Source organism: Parus major, chromosome 13, assembly GCF_001522545.3.
Source record: "Parus major isolate Abel chromosome 13, Parus_major1.1, whole genome shotgun sequence".
Taxonomy (NCBI): domain Eukaryota; kingdom Metazoa; phylum Chordata; class Aves; order Passeriformes; family Paridae; genus Parus; species Parus major.
The window spans coordinates 14,586,649-14,599,731 of record NC_031782.1 but is presented as its reverse complement, the minus strand read 5'-3'; the positions used below and the strand labels follow the sequence as shown (position 1 = coordinate 14,599,731).

Below are 13,083 nucleotides of genomic sequence, written 5' to 3'. Positions count from 1 at the left end.
AACTGGAACCTTCTATTTCCTAGAATTCTCTAACCTCACTCAGAAAAGATATTTTCCCACACAGATCTCTCTTCAGCTGTGTCTTTCTGACTGAATCAAGCAACTGCATTTTTACAGAGAGCACATCAACAAAAAATATCATCATGTGATCCTTAAGTGGCAGAACCCCCCCAATCTCTTAGAAAGCACACACAGTCAGGCCAAACCTAGTTCCTCTTGCACAACTGCTTTCTGTTTTACTGGGTGTTTTAAAGAAAAAAAAAGGGACTCAGTTCAGAAATACAAGTTGCAGCTGAGGAACACTGAAGCAGCCAGTATCAAGAGTTTTCCCTCACCTCTGTTAAGTGGAATTTATCCAACCTTTTGCCTTGGGTTTTAATTTCCTCTGTGTTCTGACAAGACCTTGGTTTGATAATTATGACATTATCACACTTTTTCTCATTTAAAGCTATTGTGTCTGTATCAGTTAAAACACTGGAACCAAAATTCAAGGTAGAAAATACCTTTCATATAATTGGTAAAGCTTCCCAGATAACATAATCAGATTTCATAAACAGTTTTTCTTATAGAAATATGTTTTGTAGATGTTACTTTCTAAGATGTTTGGGTAAGAGCTGGAATTCAAAGCTAGCAAAGTTCATTTCCATGCAACTATGAGTCCAAAAATAAAGATGAAAAATAAAATTAAAAAAATTCTTCAGCTGACAAAAGCTGCTTCTAGCCCAATATTTTTAAAAGTTGTCTCCTAATCTGATGAACAAAAAGTCACTTCAAATATGTCTTTTTCAAAAACTGTTAAAATTTAGAACAACATCCCCCATATCACCACTGACTCTTGTGAACTGTAATTCTGTTCCATTGCCCTGCCCTGAAAAATCTGACAACCTAGAAACACCTCCTATGGACTTTGTTTTATTAATTTTAAACCATCTCACCAGTGAAGGAGAAAGAAAATATAAACCAGCATAATAAATTCTAACACTGCATATTTTTTAAAGTAGAATAAATCTCTATTTGATTATTCAGAGAAAGATATTTGGTGTAAGAATAAAAATACATCTCAACATTCAAACATGTTCATAAGTAAAGTGTGATTGAATATTAATTGCAATGAACTACATGAAAGCAGTGGCTGTGCAAATGTTGGGCCAAGAAGATTGCAGGACAGAGCATTGAAACCACAAAGTCTACCCTATTTTTGTAGCTAGTTGCATTAGAGAGTCATTACAGAAACTAGAATGGAAAGTACTTTTAGTTTTCCAGAAATAATCTGCTCCTTGACCCCTTCCTCAGCAATATTTTTAAGATGAGGAAGGCAGCTCAAAACACAAGTTGCAGTTCCTCCTTCACTGATAGTTTATTTCTTTCTTTCTGTTTCTCTGAGCACAACTGAGATAAGAGAGCAGTGACTTGAAGCAAATTTCAAATCTTTTGTTACTGTTCCAACATGTCTCTGTTTAAAAGGAGAAAATCACCTGAAAAAACTTCATGCCCAGTGTCTTAACCTTTTTAATTAATTACATCAGTCTTTCCAGTCCTAGTGGGCTTAATTTGGGAAATGTGGGTTGAAAAACCCCTCTCAGAACCAATAACCTACTCTTTTTTTCCATTTCACATGTTAAGCTTAAAATAAAAATAGTTTAACTGCAGGAAACCATGCTATCATTGAACAGTCCAAACTTAATTAAAAGAAGGAAGATGAAGAAGAAAGAAGAAAAAGCAGCAGTTTCATCAGCATTAATAGAAGACAATACATAAAAATGGATGTTACTTAATCTGTCAAACTCCAAGTCTTTTCTTCAGCTTCTCTTAAATCTTTGGCCTTCACAGGATGGTTGAAATTCAAAATCAGGTCACAAAGCAGTAGCTGGCTTTCCACTGGAAGACAAAGGTCAGTGTATCAGCATGATATTTACTGAATGACAGTGAATGGTAATCTACAGACAGCATTGTTTTAGTGTTCATCTATCAACTCACTCAAAAAGTTGAAGGGTTGCCTTGTTTCACTTACTTCAAGACAGCTAAATTCAGTTGGTGTTAGCATGTTAGAAATATTTGCATTAGAAGACTCAGTGTTCCTGGAAAGGAATGACTGGTCACCTTACAGGTGTTTCCCATGGTTAACATGATTTTATTGCTCTCTAACTACTGTTCCATTAATTTTTCAAAACACAAGAGCAAAGCTATTGCTTCACTACATTAAAACCCAGTTGTCTGAAACAGAAAACCAGGCCATTCAGGACTGCACACTCTTAGAAGAATATCTTTGTTTAACTGGATGGTGAAGTCAGAATTACCATTTATTTTCTTAAGTTCATTGGCCATTGTATCAACATTTTTAATTGCAGCCTCAAGGTTAAACTGTCCATCAGAATTTTTGATCACCTGTACAAAATAGGAACAAAACATGATTGGGAGGGTATGTATGATTCATAAACTCATTGATACAGGTAATCATAATACTCTTGACATTTTTTCTTTCATTTTCTTAAATAATATTTTATTAAAACTTCTCCCAGTTTATAATTAGCCTCTTAGACATGGCAAATTACAGCTATGGAAGGTGAGCACTAAAAAGCACTTAGGGTTGGGTTGTCTTTTTCCTGTCACTTTTTTATTATAGAAACAACTGCAGTGAAATTAATCAGACCCCTGAATTCCTCTCCTCGTCGTTTTTCATGTTTGTTTTTGACCTTTTCCTACAGAATCGAAAATTAATTGAGAATAATAATTCAGCCACAAGATGGAGCTACAGTGACAGTAACTGGTCACTATTAACACTGAGTGTTAATGAACCTGACTAAACAACCCAGAAACACTTGTAATCAGTTTATAATCAATATCTTGTCTACTTTAGAAATCATATTTCCTGCCTTTAAATTTAATTAAAAACCAACAGAAATCTAGACCCAATTAAGATTATTAACCATTTGCAATGAAGTATAATTTGAAATTTCAAATGTGTACTCCACTCCTCTTTAGGAATTTTTTCCTTATGAAAAACTTCAGAGAAGTGCACATAGCACAATTTCTGGCCTAGTTATAAGCTCTCTACTTATAACTCAGAAATTCTAAAAATAGAATCTGGAAAACTCTGAGTGATTCATAAATAATGTTCCTTATGTAGAAAATCTCAGCACATTAAGAAGCATGACCAAGAAAATTAACATACTTTTAACATAGATTCTTTGTCTGAGTCTCTTTTCCCTTCAGTCAGTGGCTTTGTGTTGAGTTCAGCAGTCATGGCTGAGGCTTCTAAAAAGACAACCTCCAAATTACTAGGGATTACTAAGTATAAAATACATAAATGTATGTATCTCACATAAAATATATAATAACATTTAAAAACATAACAATTAGCCATTACTTTCATTAGTGTTTGAAAGTAGAGTCTAAGAGGTCAAACAGTTCTAGTTCTTCTTGAGGAAGAATAAAAAGCTTGGATTTTATTTACTTTACTTTCTTTTAGGGACAGCGTTTCAGAATTTTTTCAGGAGTTCAAAGTGGAATTACTAACAGTGAATATGTGTATACATAACGGCGATGAAGAATTCCTCAAACATATTCCTGTACTTTTTTAACTGAAAGCTTTCTGAGAGATCTAAAAAGACATTTCAATTGGTTTCTAACATGGATTTATGGAAGGAAAAGCTAAAGTACACACAAACAAATGTGTCGACTGTTTATGGTGGTGCATCTCCCTCCGATGATCTGGGGTTCTTTAAGAGAACATTCTTACATTTAAAACATTAGATTTGGAACTTTTAAAACATTCTTTTGGCACTGTCTGCTAGTCAGTAACAGAGCTGAGATTAAATACCAGATCCCTGGGCTTGTTCTTCTTCCATTCCTCCTGCTTCTCTCTCCTAACAAGTCAGGACACCTTCGGGCAAGCTGAAGCGTGTGACAGTCACTGGAAAGCTGTTTCGACACTAAAAAAGGGGAGAAAAAAGGGAAGGAGGTTTATTTCACCCTGGGGTGCAATAACCTGAGGCAGAAGTGGCTCAGCTCTGGGGCAGACAGTCAGTGTGTGCCCCTCTGAGTGCCCTCCAAAAAGGCCTCAGGGAGGCCACGACTCCTTTGGGCTCCTGTGGGTCACTGCCCTGCACGGGAGCCAGTCCTCCAAAACTTCTCCAAAATGAGCTGAAATACGAGTTATGTTGGAAGTCACCACAGAGGGCTGCTGTAAGCCCTGTCCAAGCTGAGCTGGAGCACTTGCAGGTGCTGAGGAGAGTGCAGGCAGCAGGAGCACGGCCCTTTCCCCCAGCAGCGAGGCACCGCTCTGACCCCGCAGCGGGGCTGGGGCTCACCCCCCGGGCACGGCTTCGCTGCCTCCCGCTCCCCTCAGCAAGGAAAACCCCACTGTTTGTCCCTGTTCCAGCACATGAGAGGTCAGTGGGTTACAAGAGTCCCGGGAGAGTCACAATTTTAGGAGTGGGTGGTAAAAAGTAACTGCAAATGCTGCAAGAGCTGAAGGAGAAATGGAGAAGAGAGGCCTGAGGGGTCAGCGGGGGGTGGTGAATGGCACATGAATTCCTGCTGGCCTTTGAGGCCCTGCCCGCGGAGAGCTAATTGCGATTGCAGCAGCTAATTCACAAACAGTCGGCTCCTTTTTGTCAGCAATTCAAATGTATATGCAGTGAAGTAAGTTACGCTATTTGAGCAAAGCTTAATGATGAATTTGAATTTAAGGAAGTCAGAGCTAGACACGTTTATCCGTTCTCAGTGTTAATTTAGAAATAACCACTGCCCTCAAAAGCACATACCTGATTTGAGTTGGAATCAACAAAACTGCTAACTAATGACCTGGGCTTGGGAACTGCTCATTTCTTCCCCAGGCTGTGCTGTAGTACCGAAAGGCAGGGACACCAAGCAGAGGAATGGCTGTCAGCACTTTTCTTTAATTTACTGGAACCACTTTTCCTGCTGCTCAGCATTCATCTGTATTTTCAACTCACTGTTTGGCACCAGTGGAGAAGGAATAACCAGCATCTCAGAGGACAGTGGAATTACTTGGATGTGCAGTAGAGAACAGATGGACAGGGTGTGCTTGGGATGTGCTTTCATGGTATTTCTTCTTTAAAACAAAGTATTCTAAGTGTATTGGTTTAGGACTGAATTGCAGCTCAGAGCAACACAATCTGGTATGGCAGAATTGAACTGTGATTCAAACAGAAAACATGATATGCTGCTTCCACTGTGGGGCTTTCTGGAGATGAGAAATGCAGAGCAGGAAACCCTTCACACATGCACTAATTCCTGTACTACACCCTTTCGGTTTACAACCTCTCACCAGCACCCCAGTGCAAACAAGTTAACTGTGCCTTTTCTGTGGCCCGAAGGAAAAAGTCCAGCTGAAGTTGCTGATTTTGCTGGTAGAACACAAAATAGAGCTGTGTACCAAAGAATATACAAGCTGATTTTAGGTATTTTCAAAATACAAAAGAACCTACAAAAGTTTATATAGATACAGAAAAGCAAAATGGTATCCTAGCAAGGTCCTGAAAATATTTGAGTTGGTAGAAAAAGCAGTTATTTGCTTCACTAACCTGTAAAGCAGACTGCTCCAACTGATAAAGCCCTGTTTCTGTCAGTTTACTTTCTACATTCGGATGTTTTTTGCACATCCTATAAATAATCATTCCCACTGTATTTAAATTCTTCTGTAAACTAACAGTATAAGGAAAACCAGGATATTGTAATGACCAGAAAATTTAGATTCAAAATATGTACAATAAATTGAGTTTCCAGAATCAATTGGACAAACCAAATAGAGTGGTTCTTAAAAGCAGGGCCTTTCTATAAATAATCTTCAAAAATGTGAGATTTTAACCAGCAAGGTGACCAACAGTGCAGGAGATTGACTATACATGACATTTGAAAAAAAAAACAACAGAGTAAGAGATATTTAATTTCTATACCTGATTTTACTTGGAACAGAACCACTTTCTGGATTTTCTTTATAAGGCACTATTTCAAACTGAAACTCTGAAATTACAGGTTTAAATTATTAAGTTAGATCTCTGTGAGGAGCATCCTCGTAGGTGTTGCTGGCAATTTCACATCAGCATTTCAGTTTATGAGCTGCAGTTTGCTCTTTGCCTGAAGTAAACCCACAGGTTTATGTGCAAAGATCCCCAAAGCTCTTTAATCACGGGCTGCTCTGGCCAATGTGTGGCACTTTACACACAAAACCTCCCTGTCCCCGGAGGCTTTCAGATACCACATTCAGTTGTGGCAGGTGAAACTGTTCAGACACTTTTATGAATCCCTGATAAAGACAGAATTACTACCAAACCAGTTCTCTAAGGAGGGGAAAAGATCAGGAAGACTACAAATATATTACAGGATGCAGAATTACAGTTATGATGAGAATGAGCAAGCTCTGCAGGCACCTAAAACAGGCAGCTCACTCTGCCTTCCTCACCTCTGCAGTAAAATTACCTTAAATATAACTTGAGACAAAATAAAGCAGTTAAATACATAACCACTGGACAGGGGAGTTTGAAAACAAAGGATATACAAAAGAATTTTCCAGTGTAATATGAGATGAAGTAGAAAGAAAGAAACCACAATCTTGTATCTTATGGTTACAAAGGTTTTAAAGAAATTGTTCTAGTGGGAAGTAGAAAAAAATGTATTGACTTCAATATTTTAGTGAGCAGCTTAATAAACATTTAGAGAATCTGTCTTTTAAGGAAGTCATATTTATGCCACTTCAGTAATAGGTGAGACATAAGGAAATCACAGAATCACCAAGGTTGAAAGAGACCTTCAGGTTCATCTAATCCTGCCATCTACCACCATAACCATCCTTAAACCATATCCTCAAGTGCCTTGTAAAGTTTTACTGAAAATAATACCATTTGCTGTTACTGTGAAGGCTTTAGCTTTCATAAAAAATTCCCTAGCGGGTCTAATAGGAGAGTTTAAAGTTTCAATGCATGTTATTAAACTTTCACATGAAAAGCTTTGACAAAAGAGAAACTGATTTTTTATCATCGCCTGAGTATAAAAAATTTTAATCCAGATTGCAAGGAAAGTCAAATAGAAACAAATACCATGGAGCCTTGGCAAATGACAGTAATTTCTGGTAAAATAATGTTCTTCATAAGCTCTGGAGCAAATTTTAAGTGATGAAAGCTGGTAAATGCTGAAGGCCAAGAAAAGCCTGACCAGATGATGGTAGAAAGACAGTAAAGCAAAAGTCAGACTTTGCCTTTAAAAGTTACAGTCCAAGTAGCTGAGGCAAAGAGTGGTAGGTGGAAAAGAGTGCTAAGCAAATGGCCTTGCCTTAAAACATGCTCGTGAAATAGGAAGAGTAAACCCCGAGTTAAAATATATATTTGTGGCATAGTATAATAAGTGAAACCTGTTACAGTTAATAGGTGAAGTATAATGTTATAGTTTATATGAAGTATAATGTAATAGTAAATAGGTAAAACCTGTTTGCTTAAGTTTTCAGCCAGCAAACTTCAAGAAATTACGTAGCACGTGATGTTGCATTATGTAACACATAATACAATTGTCTGAGAATGTTTTAGTAATACTTGATTAAGAAAATATTAAAACCACTAGTGTTGCACCTACAGAATGAAAACCACTGCAGCCTTTCACAAAAGAAATGTAATTATTTTTAAACAATAAATAGCATAAGCTTATGCTTTGTAGATAGCCTGGAAGGTGACCACCTGGAGATTTAGAAAGTTTTGTTATGTGTAGTAATATGTATATAAAATATTTGTAATAGGTTCTGAAGTATAGTTTTGATGTGGTTCTTAAATGTAGTATTTAAGGTAATTATATGGCCTGTTAAAATTAGTATATTCAATAACTGAAGATGTGTGCACATCTCTTGCTAATACAGATGGGATTGTGTGTTGAAGCTGCTTAGTTGGTATAAATATCTTTTATGCAAAAATAAAGGTATATTTCCTGCAGCTCAGTCATATATAATAACACTTGTGCTTCTCAGTTTTTTTAGTCAGGTAAATAAGTGTGGAGTTTCTTAAAATATAAATAGTAAAATCAATTAGGTTCTGGTGGGATAATTTGGACAATTAATCATAAATATTATTTTTAATGGAACCTGGGAAGATTCACAAATATTTCTGCTTTCTTCATAGTCTAAATATTATGGAAAGGGAGAGCTCCTGGTGAAAGCTTGGCATGCAAGGTCTGAGCCACTGGAATTTGGGAGCACGACTGGTCTTGCAGTGTTTTTTAAAGAAATTCAGATACATCCGATTTCTGATGCTATCAAATATTTTCTCAGCTCATCATAAAACCATTGAAATTACCCAGGGCTTGAATTGTGAAGCTTTACTTGTTCACAAGCAGCTGTCTAGAGCCACAGAACTGTGTCTGCTTCTAGTTCTCATGGCCACTCACATCTGTTTCTCTACAACCTTTCACACCAGGTGCCATTTAAAAAGATTTTGTTCATCTACCTGGGGAAACTAAGTTTATAAAGCAAGGAATTGTGAAATTCTCTCCAGATCGTAAGAAACCAGTGAATCCAGTTTGTCTTTTGGAAAGTGCTGAGCCTTTTGACAGAGGCCTTCACAGCTCTGTTTTTAACAGATAATTCACCATTGCTTTTTTATCTTCCTAGATTTTTATAGCAGTAACAACACAGTGCCTGAAATACTGCAGGGAGAAATAAAATAAGACTGCTAATACCAGTAAGTCAAGTTTATCATTTGCTACACTGCAAATTAGCCCTTCTTCATTTAAATGAATTGAATACCATAAACCATAATGGTTAGAGACACGATATTACAGCTTCTGTTAGCTGCTTCTATTGTAATTATCCACATTATTTTTCATCCACCAGCTTGCAAACATAACTACATGAAATGCCCTATAAACATTAGAGGTCAGAAATGAGAACTGAACAAAAGAATTTAATTCTCCTCAGGAAAATGGTATTATCATTTTGAAATTACAGGCTTGATTACTTCTGTTGCTTTATTAGAAGACTTATTTTTAACTCATGACATGGCCAGGAGGAGGCACAACAAAATATCCTGAACCAATTCCTGTCTTGGCTGTCAGAGCATTTCCCCGTCACTAAGGCTTTGCAAATTCTTTATTTCAAAAATAAAGACTTCATTCTTGCAATACTATTCATACTCTATAAATAAACTGTGTCACAAATTCTGCCTCACACACTCTCAGTATTACAGTCTCTAGAAGATGGAAAGGTGGAACTGGAGAGCAACAAGAGAGAAGCCACTAGATGCCCTCGTTCCCACAATCAAAGCGTGCTAGGCAAAGGAAGCAGAAAGCAGAACATGCCTGCCTGAAAAGGTTGGTGATTCAACCCAAATGTGACAATGACAAGGATCTAAGAGATGTCAGATAATTAATGCCACTGCCTTAAAAGCACATGGTGTTAGCTTCATCCTCAGGGATGCTGTGATCCCGGGGAAAGGCTGGAGCAGGGGGAAGGAATACAAACACACACAGAAGTTGCTCACATTCTGCACTGTCAGTGATTGTCCCTCCCAGTGCCACCCACAGGAGGGAATTCAGGCATATTCAAACGACTCCCAAGGAAGCCCTTTCCTTTCTGCTGATGACAGTGACAGCTGAGAGAGCTGGACTTTCTCTTACTGAAGTTGACTGGTCTTCATCTCTGGCCTGTGCATTTATCTTGTGGGAAACCTCATGTTTGCATGTCCTGGCTGTGTCTGCACAAAACCCACCAGGTGTGTACCTGGGTGAGCTGCACTGCTGCATGTGCAGATATGGAAAAGTTGCATTATGTTCTGAATCAAATTAGCAAACTGAAATACTGGAGTATGTTCAGATTCTTTTAGCAGAAGGGAGAATGTGTGAAATCAGTTATTTCAACTAGAATTTAACAGTTTTCCAACTAGGAGCAAGACTGCTCTGAAGTAGCTATGACAGAAGTTAATCAGTGATTAACTCTGATCATTTTGTGGCAGCTATGTAGCCTCAAAGACTAAAACCTGTCACTGTCCCTGGAGAGATTTAACAGACAAACAGATGTGGCACTTGGGGACACAGTTTAGTGGTGGCCTTGGCACTGCTGGGGGAATGGTTTGGCTTGATGGACTTAGAAATTTTTCTTTCCTTAACAATTCTATGATTCTATGTTTACAAAATTGGGAATCAGGCCCTTCACCCTATTGCTTCACCAAACTTGATTAATAGCTAAGAAAGTCAATCAAAATTAATGCCAAAATTTTGCTTCTTTTCAGGGGCTGTCCTGTTCAGATATATTTTACATATATACCATTGCTTTCATTTTTTATCTAATAAAAATAATTTAAAATGTGCAATGAAGCTGTATGAGAAAAAGTAACCCAAAACTCCTCAAAAAAGAGAAAAATGAGAATTTGTAAGACAGTTCCAGGAACAGGTCTGACAGTTGATAATTTCTCTTGTAAACTCTAAATGGGTGAAATCTTTTATGACATTACTAGGTTTCTTTGCAACCACAGAAGAATAATTTTATGACAAATTAAGCACATTTTAAAGCAGCAGAATGTCTACAGTTATACATAATCCCCATTTCTGTGCATTCTGATCTGTTAACAATGACATTTATAACCAGAGAAATATTTCACAACCCTTTTTTATTGTGCTCATTTTCCAGCAAGTTTGGAAGCCGGATAAATCATGGTGAGTGTGATTTGGTTATCAGACTGATGCTGCAGACACACTGGAACACCACAGCACAAAGAAATGGGGGGTGTTTCCTGTTCCAGGAGCTGGATTTAATAGCACATGAAGTCAGTCCTAACATTTTCAAACTGCCTGGACAAGAAATAGCACCGTGTGTGAATTTCATGAAGTAGAATGTGGCTGTCAAGAGTTAATAACAGCTGGCAGTGTATTTACCTCACAAATCCAGGCACCTTCTCAGTGCCCTCACCTCCTTGTTTCCCTGCATATCATGGACCTGTGATTCCTCCAGCAGGGTGAGAAACAGATTCCAGACACCACCAGCTACAAAGTAAGACATGTTTGTCATGCCAGCTGCCTCTGCTTTCTGGGCCTGTGTCAGCTCTGTGCTGACTCCAATAAACTCACAAAAACGTGTTTTCTGCTGGAGGCACTGCACAGCTGACATAATAAAAGGTTCAATAAAAGGTTTTTCTTCAGTTTGAAATCCAGAGTTAATTAATATTTACACACTGTACCTTCTACCCTCATCACAGATAGCCTAAAATCCAGACAGTCTGGATCCTGTGCAGAATTGCATATTATATAAGTACTTGCAATCAAAATATCCTATTCCAGCCCAGCAGATGCTTTAATTGCCCCTCAGCAGCAGACATGATAATTTCCTGGACTTTTACAAACTTACACTGAGATGCTTTCTCCCTTGACATCCCAGGTATACTTTCTGGAAGTGTGGCAAAACATTTAAATAAAAGGGTGCTCTGTTTTCTGTATTTTGCATCCAGGCAAGAGTTGCTCCCCAAAATTAGTTTACTCAGTTCCAACCCTGAGCAGCAGCAGGAGTGAACTCCCTGCCAGGGTCAGTCAGCTTTGCTGAGAGCACATCCCAAAGCAGTAGATGTGAAGCTGTGCACCCCAAACATTTGCAGATCCAGGCACTCTGATGTGGCTGCAAGGACTAAAATGCCTGAATGACTGAAAAAACCTGCCAAAGTTACCCCCTTTTCTGCTTGGCTCCCACTGAAAGTGTAGAAATATCCTTGCAGCAAAGTGCTGTGGGTTCAACCAGAGACAACATGTTTACAAAGCACTGGATTAGGCTCTGTACACACCAAGAAAATAAAAATGGCCCACTGAAAGTGGAGCTGTAAAAGCTAATTTACTAGGTTATTTTTGTTCCTACCTTCCTCAAGAACCTGAAGAATTTGATATAGAACAGTTGGTTTAACTTTGGAGAATTCATGTGCACATTCACAGATAACATTACTTGACAGGTATTACACCAATTTCCTAATCTATTCACATTATTCCTCTGCACAGTCCTCAGAAGGAATGAAATAAAGCAGGATTATTTCTTAGGGCTTAATACTGCTTAGTATCTCTTTTGACATGTCTGGGACATGTAAATCACTATAAATTTCCTTCCAAAGTTAAATGAGATATACTGTAATTAGGTAAAGTGGAAATAGTAAAGATGTTCTGACATCAATTGCCAATTTATGAATAATAATGCAGGTTTTTTGTTGCTGACTATTATAAGAGATAGCTCTAAATAAAGAACCTATGAAATAGAAAACTTCTTCACCTGTGCAAATATTAAACTTTTCTGAGTGTACTTGTTTCAATATTTTATTCACAAAACCCCTCTTGTAATTGTCATTTGAATTAATATTCCTCAAAGATATTTACTTTGAATTTACACTCCTGCAATGGAGATGATAAGAAAAACGAAGAGCTACTTAATAAACTGTTCACTGCTGGCTCCTTGTTCATGGTTATAATGAAACTACAGGTTTTTGTTACAGAACTGCAGAGGTTACTGTGCCTCAGAAAGAGACCTAGAGGGATCCTAAAGAGCTGTCTCTGAACTAAATCCATGAGACCACAAAAATGTCATTCAATCAGAAGTACAAAATTTTTCTTAGGGAAAATTTGGATATGGCCAAACGTTTGGCCTTGCAGGGTGAAGTACATTGTTATTTCAGCAACTGAACATAAAAATCTGTGTGTCTAAAATCAAGGAAGAAAGTAGAGAGAATAAGATCACAGAATAAATGGGCTCTGCATCTGATCATAACTTGGGGTCTTGGTATCTTGGTTGACACCAATAAGTGATCACTGAACTTTAAGATCATTTTGGTGTTGCTGCTCTGTTCTCATCCTGACCCTATCTTAGCATTTAAAGGAAGCAATGGGGCTCCACTGAAAGTCATGAGAGCATTTATTTTCTGGAAAAATTATGACATTTTACTGCCCAGGTTTTTTATGACACCTAGGTTATATTGCTTCAGTACTTGCTTTTTATAGCTTTCTCCTCTAGCAAGAACTTTCAGTATAAATGTGGAAGAAATGTTTATAAAGAATCACAAAGAGAGGAATCTGGAAGTGCAAAATCCTACTCTGACTTACTTTAATCATCATATCTCA

At 37.7% G+C, this 13,083-nt stretch overlaps 1 long non-coding RNA gene across 3 annotated transcripts in view; it reads right to left on the bottom strand.

The window, feature by feature from the left end:
* Positions 1-896: 896 nt before the first annotated feature.
* Positions 897-13,083, bottom strand: part of LOC117245099 — a 51,628-nt gene continuing 39,441 nt past the window's right edge. For 2 of the 3 annotated variants that reach the window (XR_004499321.1, XR_004499323.1), the window contains 4 exons: positions 3,821-3,932; positions 3,173-3,255; positions 2,298-2,385; positions 897-1,878 (listed from right to left, as the gene is read on the bottom strand). This is a non-coding gene — a long non-coding RNA (uncharacterized LOC117245099). The remainder of the gene's footprint in view (positions 1,879-2,297; positions 2,386-3,172; positions 3,256-3,820; positions 3,933-13,083) is intronic. The other variant, XR_004499322.1, reaches the window with a different exon arrangement.